Source organism: Mus caroli, chromosome 4, assembly GCF_900094665.2.
Source record: "Mus caroli chromosome 4, CAROLI_EIJ_v1.1, whole genome shotgun sequence".
Taxonomy (NCBI): domain Eukaryota; kingdom Metazoa; phylum Chordata; class Mammalia; order Rodentia; family Muridae; genus Mus; species Mus caroli.
In genome coordinates this window covers 100,526,201-100,543,080 of record NC_034573.1, presented here as the reverse complement: position 1 = coordinate 100,543,080, position 16,880 = coordinate 100,526,201, and the positions used below count along the sequence as shown (strand labels likewise).

General features: G+C 43.9%; 1 protein-coding gene and 1 pseudogene across 1 annotated transcript in view; one reads left to right on the top strand and one right to left on the bottom strand.

Annotated features, from left to right (window-relative positions):
- Tut4 (terminal uridylyl transferase 4) overlaps positions 1–13,005 on the bottom strand; it is a 128,675-nt gene extending 115,670 nt beyond the window's left edge. Inside the window, exon 1 of the mRNA XM_021159717.2 lies at positions 12,988–13,005. The gene's annotated coding sequence lies outside the window, so the exon portion shown is untranslated. The remainder of the gene's footprint in view (positions 1–12,987) is intronic.
- LOC110293384 overlaps positions 1–16,880 on the top strand; it is a 49,564-nt pseudogene that overhangs the window by 7,243 nt on the left and 25,441 nt on the right.

Genomic DNA, 16,880 nt, shown 5'->3' with positions numbered 1-16,880 from the left:
GGGTTTCTCTGTATAACCTTGGCTGTCCTGGAACTCACTTTGTAGACCAGGTTGGCCTCGAACTCAGAAATCCGCCTGCCTCTGCCTCCCGAGTGCTGTAATATTTATTTTTATTTGCATCTGTGTGTCTATGTGCCTGCCCGTGTCTGTGTGAGTGAGTGCCACATGTGTGCAGATGCCACTGGAGGCCAGAGATCAATTTTGGATACCCTGGGACTGTAGTTATACTCAGAGTTGAATCTTGTGATGTGGGTGCTCTGAGGCCGACATGGGTCCCCTGGAAGAGCAGCTAGTGTTTTTCTCTGCTGTACCCCAGGCTTGCCCACATTTCTTCACTGTGTCACTCATCACACCTGTAAATATTTGATTTTCCTTTCTTCATTGAATCGTAGGGTTCATAATCCAGCATTTGAACTAAAGTGTATTACAGAGACTCTGTTAACATTACATTAGTAAGTTCTGAATGAATGAATCAAGGCTTTATTTCAGGTATGATTTAGTGGCCCAGATTCTGGCAGACTCCCTATTGGCACTAGTTACTTGGAACTCAAGAATCACCACTTAGTGACTTAGTCTTGGAGGCATTTCTCATGAACCATTATGAATGGAAGTTGGGGTCAACAAGATGGCTCAGCTGCCAAAGGCACTTGCTGCCAGTCAGAAAACTTGAGCACAATCCTGGCTCCCACATGATAGAGGGAGAGAACTGATTCCTGAAAGTAATCCTCTGACATCCACCTGTGTGAGTGTGTGAGTAGTGTGTTTATGTGGGTGATGTATATGCATCCTCATCCATGGTATGTGTGTTTGTGTGCATGGTATATGTGTGTGTGTATGGACAGTATGTGTATGCACAGATTGTGTACATGGTGTATGCGTACATGGGATATGTGGGTATATTCACTACGTGTGTGTGTGCATGGTACGTGTCTGTGCATGGTATATTTGTGTGTGTATGTGTGTGTGTGTGGATAGTGTATGTGTGTGAAAGCACAGTGTGTACATGCATGCATGATGTATGCATGCCTGTGTTGCACTTGCACCTTAGTGAGTGTGTAATCACAGGATAAATTTTGGAAAGTCAGTTCTCTTCCTTGACCTTACTGAGGCCATCTTTCTGTTGTTTATGCTGCACACCCCAAGCCTGCTGACCCACTTCTGGGTCCTTCTGTTTCACAGCAGGAATGCTAGGATACAAATTTGTGCTAATACATCCAGTGTCTTGATGTGGGTTTCAGGGATCTCACTTGGGTCTTCAGGCTTGTGTGGCAAGTGCTTTTACCCACTGAGCCATCTCACCAGTGCCTAGTGTTTGCTTTGGAGATTTAACCATGTTGATAGAGAATTCTGGTCTGTTCATTTTGAAAATTGTCTTAATAGTAGCCCTTTTTTTTTTGGTGATTCATCCTCTGTATTATTTCTAAACACTGCCAAGTGTTCCTGTTAGTCATTTGTAGTAATTATATGAAGTAGGCAGTATCTTAAAGAAAAGGGACAGTTGATGGCCCACTTCTCACCCTAGGGACATTATAACTGTAGCAGGCACATGAGTACTCTGTCTTTTGAAGACCACAGTAAGAGGGTTTTGTTGCCTGGCCAACCACCCTATGCAATTTTGGGGATGAAACTTCATGTCGTGTCAATGAATGAACGAGGTGAGCTATTGTCTCATTTCCTTACACCAGTTTTATGCTATCTCTAATCTGTGGGACTATTTGGGATGATTTTTAATCTCTCTCTCTCTTATTGTATTCTGTAATCTCCAGCTTCTTTCGCCATTTGAAAAAAAAGAGCTGCTTTTAAGATTAAGTCTGAATTGTCTGACTATAATAATTATTACATTTATTCATTTATTTGTGTTGTGTGTGTGTTGTGAATGCATGATATATTGTCTGTATGGAAATCAGGGACAGTTTTCTGGAGTCAGTTTTTTCTTCCACCCATGTAGGTCCCTGGGATTGACTTCAGGTCATCAGGCTTGGTAGCAAGTGCCCTTACCTGTTGAACCAACTTGCCTGCCCTGATTTGTCTGAGTTTAGATATTATTCAAGAAATAGTTTGATTAAAACAATTCTAAGGTATACTATAGAATTTTAATTGCAACAAATTGTATTGTTCCACTCTAACTCTCTTATACTCTGCCATTTTGTCATATATGCAAGAATTTAACACCTCGTTCTAACTAAAAATTAATCGACATTACAGTGAAGGAATGCAAATGAGAAAAGCTTCAAAATAGAAAGATCGTCTGGGCATGGTGGCACACACCTTTAAATGTGACATGCTGGAGACAGAAGCGGGCCAACTATTGTGAGTTCTAGACCTGCCAGGGCTACACAGTGAGACTCTGTCTTGAGAAGTGGGAGTGGAGGGGAGAGAAGGACAGAAAGAGAAAGCCAGATTTATTTTTGAAGATCTTATTGGTTGTTTGTCATACTGCACTATAATTGCCTTTATTTCCATACTGGAGCTCCATGAAAATGAACACATGATATATATTAATAATCTTTCACAAAGAAGATGCCCTTTAGATATTATGTGGTGGATCGATGTATGTATGTATGGGTAGATGGGTGGATGGATGGATAGGGTAGGTGGGTGGGTACATGGATGGATGGATGGATGGATGGATGGATGGATGGATGGAAAGGAGTGTAGCATCACCTAAAATTCTGATATCAAGGCTTCATAAGAGCTGGTGAGATGGCTCAGCAGGTAAAGACAGTTGTGAAACCTGATAGCCTAAACAAACTCCCTGAAAGCCACATTAAGGTGGAAGGCAAGAAGGGACTCCACAAAGCTGTCCTCTAAGAACATGCATGCATGTCCACACTCATCCAAATACAGCTACACACATACACAGTAACAATGAATGAAATAAAATATATTTGTGGGGGGAAGTGTTCATAGGGAACACAGAAACTGAATTACCAGTTTAGGGATGGGCAGGACTCAATGAGAGAGAAGACCATCCATGCACTTTATCCCTTCCCTCTGCTCCTACCTGAAATGCTTCGAGGCTCTCAGTGAAAGAGTAGATGGCACAGCAGCAGGCAGTGCCAGTGGACATAGCCTCATCTTACTACTGTGTTCCCAGTCTCCTTAGCCTGGCTGTAGAATGGAAATTACAACATCTGCATTCCCTTCCTTGCTGTGCCTCTAACTCCCTGTGTGACCTTGAACATGTCACATGTCATGTCTGAGCATCCATCACTAACGACAGCAGCTCCAGCTTGGAAGGTTTTGCTCTGTAAATGTCTATGGAATAACAGCAGTGTCTTTGTGTTGGTTTGCTTCCTGTGGCTGTGATAAACACTATGTCCAAAGCAACTTGGGGATGAAAGGGTTTATTTTATTTTACAGTGCTTCTCACTGGCTTGCTCCTCTTGACTCCTTCAGTTTGCTTTCTTATGAACTTCAGGACTACCTACCAGGGATGACACTGCCCACAGTGGACTGCAGCCTTTCACACCAATTAATAATCCTGAAAATGCCCCAAAGGCTTGCCTACCAACTAATCTGATGAGGGCATTTTCTCAATTGTGATTACCTCTTCTTAGATGACTCTAAGTGTATCAAGTTGACCAAAAACTAACCGACACAGTCCTCAACCACACAATCATACCATACACAGGGAAGGAAAAAACGCCCTAGAATTTAGGGTGGTTATTTCACTCTCTCAATAACTTGAAGCATAGCTACAGACTCCATACACCATTTTATAATTTTTACCTTTTGTTCTTGTTGACAGTGGGAGTGCTGCTGGGGACAGAGTCTCTCATATATTAGGCAAGGGTTCTATCCTTGAGCTATACTTCAGTCTCTATAAGCTTTAAAATTTTTTAATTGAGGGGGACATGCGTATGCTATGGCCCGTGTGTGGGGTCAGAGGACAACTTTGTGGAGTTGGTTCTCTCTTTTCACCTTTATATGGAAAGTTCAATTTGCAGCACCAACCTGGTTGCGGTATTGTGTTCCTGTAACACCAGCACCATTGGGGAGACAGGGACAGGGGGATGTTGGGAGCTTGCTTGCCAGTCAGTCTAACCAATCAGTGGCTTCCAGTTTCTATGAGAGACCCTATCTCAAAAAATAATAAGGTAGAAAATGGCAACTCCTGGCCTCCGCAGGCATGCATGCCCCTCCCCCAGTACCCATATATATATATATATATATATATATATATATATACAGAAAGACATTCATACCAACCAAACTGCTGGGTCTGCTGATCTCCCTCAGTGGGTAAAGATGCTTTGCTGCCAAAGCAAACACCCTGAGTTCAATCTCTGGAACCCACTGCTGGGAGAGAGAATCGATTTCTGCAAGTTATCCTCTGATCTACACACATACGATTCTACACCCACAGGGCAGTGGGTGAGAGGGAAAGAGAGAGACATAAAAGAATGAAAGATGAAGAAAAGAAAAGACAAAACAGAAAAGAAAAGAAGCTATTGTAAGAGATTGTTTGGTGGCACAAGCCTTTAATCTCAGCACTCGGGAGGCAGAGGCAGGCAGATTTCTGAGTTCGAGGCCAGCCTGGTCTACAAAGTGAGCTCCAGGACAGCCTGGGCTACACAGAGAAACCCTGTCTCAGAGAGAGAGAAAGAGAGAGAGAGAGAGAGAGAGAGAGAGAGAGAGAGAGATTGTTCATTCGTCAAAGTTCTAAGGGATCCCCCTCTCCCCACTCTGTCCCTACTCCCTCCCTCATCATATTATGACAGTGCTGAATCTATTTAGGTGTAAAACTAAGCCTTAATGACTAACAGTACTTTAATTGCAAAACAAAACATAAATACCGTGGATAGTTGGCAGAGTTTTTAAAAAGCAAATAACAGGAGTTAGGAGGTAGGAGAAGGACAGTAGGTGGGTGAGTCACCTCAGCAGGACAGACAACAGCCAGTCACTATTGTCTAACATGGATCTGTGTGGTTTAAAAAGTGACAACTCCAATGGTTTCCAGTAGCTTGCCTTGTATTCGATTCACTTTTGATATTTTGAGACTGGGTCACACCGTGAGGGTCCTGCCTCTACCTTCCTAATACTGGGGTTATAGAGACAGGCCTGGGCATTCAGGAGGCTGAGGCAAGAGGATCAAGAGATCAAGTCCAGCCTAGGCTACATGGTAAGCTTAGTACTGGACTGGGCTACACGAGACCTTGTCTTTAAAAAAAAAATGAGCTTAGACTTCTGTAATTCTTCCCACTGAACCACTAAACACTATCTGAAGACCATCAACTTTGGATTATTCTCCGGATAATTCTATAGAAAATGGGGTGTGTAGGGGGGGAGTAACCTTCAAAGAACTGAAAATGTCCCTGAAATAAAAATCTTCCCCTAAATGAAATTAATCATCTGTAGGAAAGTGAAAGTCCATCTATGAAATGATGAAAGTCTGCGACACTCACACTCTAGTCACGATGGTCTGGGACTCATCTCAAAGCTAGCCGGAGAATCTAACCACAACATCACAAGTGAGCATGCCACACTGTGGATCACGGATGGAATAGAAGAGAGGGGGCTTCCAACCATCCAGTCCTGAAAAAAAAAAAGCCACGAAGGCATCTTTCCAAACAGTGTCCTCAAGCGAGACCCCTTAGTGAATGCAGACATCCTATTTGGCAAGGTCCAGAGAGCAACCAGTTACTGCACACTAGAACTGCCTCAGTGGCTCTGAAAATGAGATTCCTTTTGGGGGCTTTACTATCTATAAGCCCACTTATCTGGAATGTCAAAGAGTGAGTCACAGGAATGAGTACTCCAAACATCCTCCCAGGGGACTCTATGGGGCCATCAGGCTGAGAAACAGACAGAATGCACAGAGTCCAAACTCACTGGCTGCCCCCCTTTTCTTTATTGTTCTCATGCCAGACCTTCTGCCATGCCACCTTCTGATTTTGGGCTTCCCATATGTCATGTGCTCCAAGGAAGGAAGAAAATGTACAGGTATTCTGAGGTGAATGTTCCAGCCTGCTTTGCAAATTAGAGTGGCTTTGCCAATGATACTTTCGTTTTGCAAATTAATAAACAGGCTTCCGGTTTATGTACCAGTCCTAGTGAGCTTACTAATATAAGAGAGGTCTTCTCTGAGAGATGCAGTGCACAAAATCAAGGTTCTCTGTCTGCAGACATTGGACCAGGGCAATCTTGTGCCTTGGAATGAGTCCAGGTGGTTAGCTGACTATGCCTAGGAACACTTTCTTAGCCCTACTATAGGCCCTTTTATCTTAACAGCCTAACTGTAAGTTCCTTAAAAGCATGTCCTTGCCCCACCCCCCTCATTCTTGATCTCATTCTCCCTCTCCCCTCTCTTGTTCTTGGCAGTTTTGAAAGCAGGTCGTTGGGATGGAAAAGTTGGGAGTATAATTTCTGGATAGCGAATACTCCTTTCTCCTTCAGGTCTTAGCTATTAACTTTATAGAATATCTCCCCTGATTTCTCCTAATACCCCCTCCACATCACCACCAAGGCTGGGAAGTTCTTCTTCTCTGTAATTGTACAGCAATTCCTGCTTTCCCCTGTCACGGCCATTATCACAGTCTGCTCAAGTTGTCCACTAACTCATCATACCAGACTTGGAACCAGTGGAGGCCAACACTGAATCTTGTTTGTCTTCATATTTGTAATGGATACTATAGTGCAATAACTATCTATTTGGTATAACTTATAATTCTCAGTGGCCCATGTCTGAACCTCCTATTTTTTTATTTTTAAAATAAAATTTTAAAAAGATTAGGTATACAGATATTTTGCCTGCCTGAGCGTCTATGCACCAAGAAGAACAAAAGAGACCCCCTGGCTCTGAAGTTACAGACAGTTGTAAATGCCTTATGGGTGCAGGGAATGAAACAAACCCAGGTACTCTGCAAGAGCAGCCAGCGTTCTTAACCACTGAGCCGTCTTGCCTCCTGCCTCCTCACTATTTTGAGAGATTCCTCATGAAGCAAAAGAACACCTAATGTAAAAGCAGAAAACACAAGATGCTTCCCTTGCAGGGAAAGCATGAATGCTCCAAGCAGATGTGTCCATCCAAACTGGAAGTCAGGAACTTATAGCCCAGAGAAGCAAGGAGCATGTAGAGTCCATTCTTACAACCCAGTGGGCATAGCAGCAGGCACACATTTCTGAAAATGAGTATCACAGAGAATCCAGAAAGGTCACGGTGTCAGCGGCTGTATCAGCGGGGCTTGGGGTTCTTCCTGACTTGACTGCCTCAGTCCAGTCTGTTTTCAAGTTCCCCTGTGATTCTGTGGATCCTTAGGGCTCTTTTACAATTCTTCTCCTGAAATAAGCTAGTCATTTTCTGTTGCTTACTACTTATAAACCTCGTTATAGGATGAATTAAACCTCCACCCCCAACCCCAACAAAGTTCATATGTTGAAACCCTAACCTCTAGTATCTCAAAATGTAACCTCATCTGAAGTCTGGGCCTTTGAGCTGATCAAGGACAGGCTTTAATACAGTCGCATGGTATCCTTACACATAGAGAAAATCTATGACATAGACATTGGTCAGCAGCACTCACTCTCAGACGGAGTTCCACAGAAAGATACATCCGTAAGATCATTTTCAGTGCAGGAAAAAGGCCCTAGGAAAAGCCAAACCTGAAGCTGGAGAGATGGCTCAGCGGTTAAGAGCACTGGCTGCTCTTCCAGAGGACCGAAGTTCAATTCCCAGCACCCACATGGCAGCTCACAATTGTCTATAACTACAGTCCCAGGAAATCCAACACCCTCTCTGGCCTCTCTGGGCACCAAGCATGCAAGTGATTCTCACACATGCAAAATAAAATTTAAAAATCTAAAACTTAAAAAAAAAAAAAAAGAAAGAGAGAGACAGACAGACAGAGACAGAGAAAGAAAGAAAAGGAAGGAAAGAAAGGAAAGGAAGGAAGGAAGAGAGAAAGAAAGAGAGAGAGAGAGAAAGAAAGGAAGAAAGAAAAGAAACCAAACCTGCTGACCACCTTGAGTCTCAAGAACTAGAAGAAAATGAATCCCTGAGGTTCAGACCTGCCAAGCCTGTTGCTATGGAGGTCCAAGGTGACTGACTGCGCTTAATGATTGAATCAGTGGGTAAATAAAGTAGTTCCCTCTCACAGAGTAGGCATGGAAACAAGAGCAGCAAATGAGAGGAGGGCAAGAGAAAAGAGCCAGGTGTGCGGCTGCTCAGGGTCCTGGGAGGGAAGAGAACCCTGGGGCCTTCCTAAAGCCCTGGTGGAAGTGTTTACAGAGGTCCCAGAATTAAGAGTCTTAGCCCTTAACAGGGGTTATCATGGAAGGATATCATGGATTTTAACAGCAGAGATCTGGGTTCAAAAATCTTACCCTGTCATTTGTTCAATATGTGATTCTAGAAAATTACTTAACTCTCTCTCTTTCTGTCTCTGTCTCTCTCTGTCTCTGTCTCTCTCTCTCTCTCTCTCTCTCTCTNTNTCTNTNTCTCTCTCTCTCTCTCTCTCTCTTGTTTTTGTTTTGTTTCATGAAGTTTTGCCTGTTGGGGTGGGTAGGCGGTTATGGTGTGTTGGCTGGTTTTATGTCAGGTTGACAAGAGCTAAAAGTCATCTGAGAGGAGGAAACCTGGATTGAGAAAATACCCTTCATAATGTTAGTCTGTAGACAAGCCTGTAGGGCATTTCCTTATTAGTGATTGATGAGAACTGGAGAGGGCCCAGCCCATTGTGTGTGGTACACCCCTGGGCTATGGTCCTGGATTCTATAAGAAAGCAGGTTGAGCAAGCCCTGAGGAGCAAGCTGCATCTTCCTCAGCTTCTGCATTAGCTCCTGTCTTCAGGTTCCTGCCCTTTTGAGTTCCTGCCCTGGCTTCCTTCAATGATGAACTATGATGTGGAAATGTAAGACAAATCCTTTCTTCCCCCAACTTACTTTTTGATTACTTTTGGTTTCATTATAGCAATAGTAACTCTGACTAAGACATACGGGGTGTGTGTGTGTGTGTGTGCCTGTGCGTGTGCCTGTGTGTGTGCCTGTGCCTGTGCCTGTGTGTGTGCCTGTGTGTGTGTGTTTTGAATGCAGTTGAGCACGTACCCATGTGCACACACCTGAAAGCCATCCTTCTTTACTGCCCTGTTGTCTTTTTCATCTGGGCTGGCTGCCTAACAAGCTCTCCCACCCCCACCACTGGGGTTACAGGCACATGTAGCCATGCCCTCAGTTATTTGAGTTGGGTGCTGGGGATACAAACTCAGGTTTTCATGCTCGCATAATCCATGTTTTTATCTACTGAGCCATATCTCCAGCCCCCTCAGAAAGTTTCCTATCTGTAAAACAAAGATAAAAACTAATACTAACTTCATAGGGTTTCATTAAGTAAGAGCCCATGTATAGAACTGCCTAGGAGCGAATGTCAATTTCTTTTTTCTTAGACTACAAATAGAGGGGGGAAGTGACAACCTAGGGACAAGGATAAAGAACTTCTCTGGCCAGTGCACAATGTTCAAAGAGTATGATGTGGATGGATGACTCTGGATAACTGGTTGTGGTGGCAACAAACCAGGGTCTAGGCCTACATCAAGTGGTTCTGACAAGAGTCTGATGGAAGAGGCGTTATGGATCTGGGTTATTATTCTGTGCTCAGCTGTCTGTAGGCTAGTGGCAGAAGAAGCAGGATCCTCTCCACTCCAGTCCTAAGTTGGGATTAGTAGGACGTAGGCAGGCTGACGGCCATGACACAAGTGTAGTCAGTGGACTGTTTCAGCTGAAAGCCAGTGGAACTAATTGAGTCAGAGTTCACATCTAACACACCTAAAATCAATTCTAATTCTTGGACCCAGCTGCTATTAGAGGTGAGGACGTCTGCTCCTACAATGGCCTGGATTGGCTCAGACACTAGACAGAGCTGAGCCTTTGATGAAAGTGCATAACAGTAATAATAATTATTATTACTATAATTTATCCTTAAGTATCTGTACTAGGACTTCCATTCAACCTCATCACAGCACTCAGAGGAGCAAACTAAAAGTAAAAATTTTGTTTTTTAAAAAAAAAAAAAAAAAGGAAATTGAGAGCATGTTGTGGTGGTACAGGTCCATAATCCCAGCACCCAAGGGTTGGAGGCCGGAGGATTAAGAGTTCAAGATCAACCTCAGTTACATAAGGAATTCTAGGCCAGGCCGAGGTACATGAAACCCAGTCTCAAAACAACAGGAAATTGATATCCACAGACGTTACAGTACTTTTTCAAAACCATAGGCCAAGTCGATAGCTTAGTTGTGAGGCACTTTCCCTGTAAGCTTTAGGGCCAGAATTCAGACCCCAAGAACCCATAAAAAATTCAAGTAAGTGGGCATGGCAGCCTCCCTGTAGTCCTAATGAGCAGAAGCCAGAAACAGGAAATCCTGGAGCAAGCTGGTTAGTCAGACTCGCCGAACGGCCAGCTCTCGGTTCAGCAGTATGTAAGGTGGAAAGCAATGAAGACAGACATCTGACATTAACCTCCAGCCTCCAGATCCACACACACAGATGCAACCACACATGGATGTGCTACACACATATGAACATGCATGTGCATACACACACAGACACACACACATACACACAGACAAGCAAAAACCATGATAGTAAAAGGTAAAACCAAATTCCAAAATCTGTTTACTGAAAGAGTTTAGCTGTTGATAATGAAAAGAAATTGCAAAAAGAAAAGAAGAGAAAAGGAAAGAAAAGAAAAGGAAAGAAAAGAAGGAAGGAAGAAAAAGAAATCTCTAATCACAGGTCCCTCAAAGGCACACTATATACCTTCTAGGCTTTTCATCTGGGTCCAGCCTCAACCCTTTGATACTTCTACCAGAAACCCATATAACAGAGAGCTGTCCTAGGGAATATTTTCCACAGGAAACATCTGCCTGGATATTTCGAAGGCTGAAAAGTGTCCCACGAGGGAGCTGGGGAAGCAAAGGCCAATCACAAGCATGGCGATCAGTCCAGGTACCAGGTGGACTGGAGCAGAGAGAAAACGCAGGCTTCCTGCCTTCTGCTCCCTCTGGAAGCTTGTGCTGGCTGGTAAAATAAACTCCTTCCAGGACTCGGGTTCCCAGGTTAGTGATCTGGTTTTCTTCTAATAAGATGTGAGCTGCCTTTCAATAGGGGGAGGGGAAGGGAGAAATTATTGCCAATTACTCAAACTCTGTAGGCGGGGAGTCCAGGCATTTCACGTCTTTACAATTAAGGGACCTCCACTTTATTCGCAGAGTGGGATAGACATTCTTTCTTTGAGTGTTTACAAGAGAATCAATTGAAAAAGATTGTTTAAATCCTTTTTTGTTTAAAGAAACTGACATAATAGAAAGAAAGGGTTGTGTCCCTGACAAGAAAAGCCTTCCCCAACTTTTCTTTTGCTCGGCTCAACAGCACTTAAAGGTCTCTCAATAAATCAAGTCACTGGCGGAAAGTAGAAAATTGCTACCAGGAAAGAAGACTTTTTTGTTTTAAAACTGAATGTCTCTGGGTAGAAATTAGCCCGTATTCACCCTGAATGTATTATTCAGATTAATTATTCTATTTCTTACTTGTAGCTGGAGAGAACAGTTCTTCATGTCCCAAGCACTGAGTGTCCAGGGCTATCCATCCTGATCCTTGCTCTCCTAGAACTTTTAAGCTAAAGAAGACAGCACTTACAGAGACCATAGAGGATATAAAAAAACCGGCAGGTCCCTACAGGGACCGAGCACACAGCACCGGTCAGTGGGCTCCAGGGAGCTTCTTAGTCTTTTGATAAGGGAAGCAACCTTCCTACAAAAGGACAGAGGAGAATTGCCCATTGCACATCCAACCTCCCTCTTTCCTAAACTCACGCAGAGTTTTTAAGCATCCACATACAAGAGAGAGCATGTGGGATCAGTCCTTCTGTTTCTGATTTATTTCACTTGCTATAGTGTCCTCCAGTTGCACCCATGTTCTGCAAAAGATAGCATGTCATTTTTTTATGACCGAATAGTATCCTGATGTATGTATCTACCACATTTTATTTATCTATTGATTCACTGACCGAAGACATCTAGATTGGTTCTGTATCTTAGCTGTTGTACTAGTACACAACGAAACACGTATACACTGCCATCTCTTTGGATATAAGGAAATAAGGTTTTCGTCTATTGAATGAGAAAATGCAGTGTGGTTGAAGCACAGGGTACATCGATTCACACACACAAAAATATGGAACGGATGTTGGAAAGAGTTGTATTTCACCTAGTAAACAGGGTTCAATAAGACCTTCTACGTGGGTGTGGTTGCACATGCCTGTAATCCCAGCACATGGGGATGAATTGCATGAAAATTATATCTGAGGCCAGCCAGCCTGGGCTACATAATGAGATCCTGTCCTGTCCCCTACACACAACATGCACGAACACACACACACGCATGTGCAAAATGAAACAAAACAAGCCCAAAGGCCCTCAAAAGAAATACCAGCTAAATAAAGGTAGAAAGATCTAAAGGGCCATCTTGAAAACTAACAAACACTCTCAAACCCACAGCAGCATCCATTTGAACTTGATCATGCTCCCTTTATCTCCCTGGCTATCTCCTAACTCATTCAGCATGTCCTTCTATTCTGAAATCTCAGACCTCTGTCCTTACAGTCTAGGTCCAGGACTCCCCATTCTGTCCTACCTTTCTGGGCTCCCTGAGACCAGGCAGACAGGTTCTGGGGGCCTGGTGCTGCTGCTTTCCAAATCAAAGCACATGGGTTGGAACCCCAAGCCCCAGGTTTTGAACTCAGGCTTTGAAGGAGCTCTCAGGTCATTTCTTATCCCAGGGAGTTTCAGGTGTCCTAGCCCATGAGCATCTGTGTGCTGCTGGAGCACCCTCTCCACAAGCTTTGACAAGGAGTGTGAACATTTGACCAGCAATGTGAACATTGCTGAATCTGACTTGCATCTCTTGGGCACCCCAAATTCAACTTGTCCACAGCCAGAGTTCTGGGCAGAGTTTGGGTGTCACAACCACAAAAACCTAAGTTTATCTTTGTACCTGTTAACATGGACTTCGAACAGGTTCCTCTAGCTCTTGAACCTTGGATTCCTCCCTCAGAAACAGGAGGTTTGGGAGTGGGGGAGTGCTGGGCTTGCTTGCTTGCTTTAAAACAATCCCTCCTGCAGCTGAAAGGGGGGATGGGCTGGAGGGGAGAAAGCAGAGGCAGTTTAAGAGACTGCTGAATAGAGAAGTGTTTCCAATTACTGGCAAGCTGGCCTCACAGCACACTCTCCACTGTGACCCCAGAGCCAACCTCATGCTGTTGCCTAGCAACTCACCTGCATCACCCAGGGATCTGAAGCTGGGGCCCCTCCAAGGATGGGGAAATGACCAGTTTAATTACAAAGGCTCAGGGGGATCCTACATCAGCTCATTCCTCAAATCCTGGGCTCCCAACAAGAACCAGGCCCAACTGTAGGTACTGGTGATTTAGAGATGAATAAAACCTTCCCTCTTTCCTCAAGAGATTCCCAGTGTAGTGGGATGGACAGAATTTTTCATTGACTTAAGACATATTTGAGGGCTGGGGCTATAGCTCAGTGGTACAGCATTTTGTCTAGCATGTATTAGGTCCTAGCTTTGGAGTGGGGCAGAAAGAAAGAAAATATTTTGCTGGGGGCTGAGGAAGTACGTCATGCAGTAGAGTGCTCACCTTCTGGGCCTAGGAATCTCAGTCTCATCCCCAGAATCCACGTAAAAAGCTAAACATGGTGCTATATACTTCTATTCCCATCCCTGAAGAAACAGACAAACAGACCCCTGCAGCTCATGGGCCAGCTAGCCAGACTAACTGCTTAGCAAGCTTGCATCAGGCCATAAAAGACCCTGTCTCAAAAAACCAAGGTGAATGGCTTCGAAAGGAACAATATCCAAGGTTGACATGTCTGACCTCTACACACATCCACCTTATACATACACATGCACTCGCGAGCGCACACACATACACACACACACACACACACACACACACACACGCAGAGTGCTTATAAACAAAGTGGACAGACTGTAGAATATTCATGCAGTTTAATAGTATGCATCCAGCAGGGCATGGTGGCCCACGCCTTTAATGCCAGCACTCCGGAGGTAGAGGCAGGAGGATTTCTGAGTTCGAGGCCAGCCTGGTCTACAGAGTGAGTTCCAGGACAGCCAGGGCTACACAGAGATACCCTGTCTTTGGAAAAAAAAAAAAAAGTATGCATCCAGTGAAAATGAGTAATCTACAACTATACACAAAAATAAGCAATACTGTGAATGGATGTTGAATGGGTAAGAGAAGCGGGGTGGGGGAGAGGGGAGGGGTATATCTAGTGCATCTACAGGACTCCAGTGGATGAAGAACAAAGGTAAACTGGTCCACATTGTCAGAATCAGAGTGGCAGGAGCTGGAAGGTGAAATGAGGAAGACTTCTGGGTGTGGGGACGATCCCCTACACAGACCTGGAAACAGGTTATATGGCACATTTAGCTTTCAAAAGTTTACCTAGGATGTACACTTTGGATATCTTAACTGTGCTGTATGTCAATACAAAGTTTTAAGTAAAATATTTATGAATACCTACCACATGCCAAGCACTGTGTGCTAAACAAACATTTAAAGAGCAATGTACAAGGCAGTGTGATAGGTACACAGGGGACGTGGGAGGACAAAGAAGTATGTACTGTCTGTGGCAAGGGGCCCAAGCAAGGCTTCACCCAAGATAAGATTGTTTCAATCAAGTGGGAGTCTATTGGGAAAGAGAAAGCAGGGCTTACTGGACATGAGAAACACGGAGCAGTCAGGAAATGAGGCTGGTAGACTACTTAGAATCTAAACTGTGAAGAGCCCAGGATGCATGAATAATAACTGTGTTCTGACCAGCAGTACAAAATATTTAATTTAGTAAGTATCCACTTATTTGGCCTGCCAACCATATGATGCTATTATTATCCCCACTTTACAGATTAAGAAATAAAGGCAAAGTGGAATCAATTAACATGCCAAAAAAACAAAAACAAAAACAGAACAAACAAAAAAAAACTCACAGAAATTAACAGAACCGTGCTATATAACACAAGCCTACAATCCCAGTGTGATTGATCACTGTCCTACCCTACCCAAGCCATTTGGTCACAGACTATATCTCTAATGAGTCTTTAAACAAAGGAGTAACATGACTGAATATTTTATTGATTTTGTTTCTTTTTTTGGGGGGGGTCTTACTTTGTAGTCTAGGCTAGACTGGAAATCACTATGAAGCTGGGGCTAGCCTTATACTTGCAGCAGACTCACTGCCCCTGGATTAGATGATTCCAACCCCAAAATATGTGAGTGTGTGCATGTGCGTGTGCGTGTGCGTGTGCATGTGTGTGTGCATCTACTTACACAGTTCATGAGCTTTGCTCTTAAAAGTCTCTTGCCTCATCTACGTGTTCTTCCCCTCCCATCCACTCTCCTGTCCTCTACCTCAGGTGACACCTAATGTGTTTAGTTGTGAGCTCTTTTCTACTCCTTTTTCATATTCCTTTTGTGCGCTGTTACTTGCTCTTCTCGTCACTGCAACAATACCTGACCCAAGAAGCAACTAAGGGGGGAAAAGTTTTTGGCTCACCATTTTAGAAGGATTTCAGTCCACAATGGCAGGAAAGACATGGTAGGTGACATAGGACACAGAGAAATCAAGTCAGAACCACAATCTGGTACAAAAGCCTGCCTCTAATGACCATCTTACACAGACCATCCATGGCCCTCCAAATAGCATCACAAGCCAGGAACCAAGATTTCGAAGCGTTCACCTGCTGGGAACAACTCAGATTTAAACCACGACATGTGCACATAGGTATTTTGTGTTTCATATAAATGATAGCGGGTTGTTAATCTCCACTTTTAGCTCCACACTCTATTTTCCAAGATCTAGATCCCTGTGGCTAGGTATAGCTTTAGTTTGTTGGCAACAGATTGGCAACACACCATTTGCAGAAAGTATTCTGTGGTGCCTCGGAGACCAGCCACAACCTCAGTTTGTCTATTAGTTTGTGGTTTGAACTTGGGCAGATACCTTCCTCTATTTGGGGTTCAGCTTCCCCGTTTCAAAAACCAGAAGTGCTTCTTGCTTTAGCCTTCTGTGTGACTTCTCTCATTTCTTCACAGGAAATTTTGGTCCTGAGACTTGATCAAGGGCATACAACAGTTCTCCGCAGTTCAGTTCAGGTTGGCCCACATTTGCTGAGTGTCAGGCATGGTGCTAAGTGCTTTAGGTATTAAAAAAAACCTGAGCCTGCTGAGTCCTTCCCCACAGGGCTCTGGGCAGAGCTGTGTTAATTTTCCAGGGGCAGGTGCATGGAGAGATGGCAGGCACTGGTCACACACAGTAAAGATGGAATGGGAGGGGTTTTAGCTGGAAGGTAAGGCTTCCACCTCCTAAGCGTGGCCTCAAGATAAGAAAGGCCAGACTGGCCCCACTCCTTTTTATTTGCCAAAGATTGTCTGTTGCTATAATATTTACCCCATCTGGTAGATCTGATAGAGTAACCACCCTTATCTGTGTTCGTGCATGATGTCATGTACTAGTAACCGCACCATAAATAAAATTTTATATTCTCCTCTGTGAAGAGGTTTTAGTTGTTATACAATATCAGCAGCTCCTGCTGAATATTTACGCTGTTATAGACACCAAGCATTCCATACCTGCCAGCTCATTTATTCTTTATTACAATCCAAGGAGGCAGGAGCTAGTGTTTTTATCCACATTTTAAAAATAAGTAGACGGGCCGGGCAGTGGTGGCGCACGCCTTTAATCCCAGCACTTGGGAGGCAGAGGCAGGTGGATTTCAGAGTTCGAGGCCAGCCTGGTCTACAAAGTGAGTTCCAGGACAGCCAGGGCTACACAGAGAAACCCTGTCTCGAAAAAAAC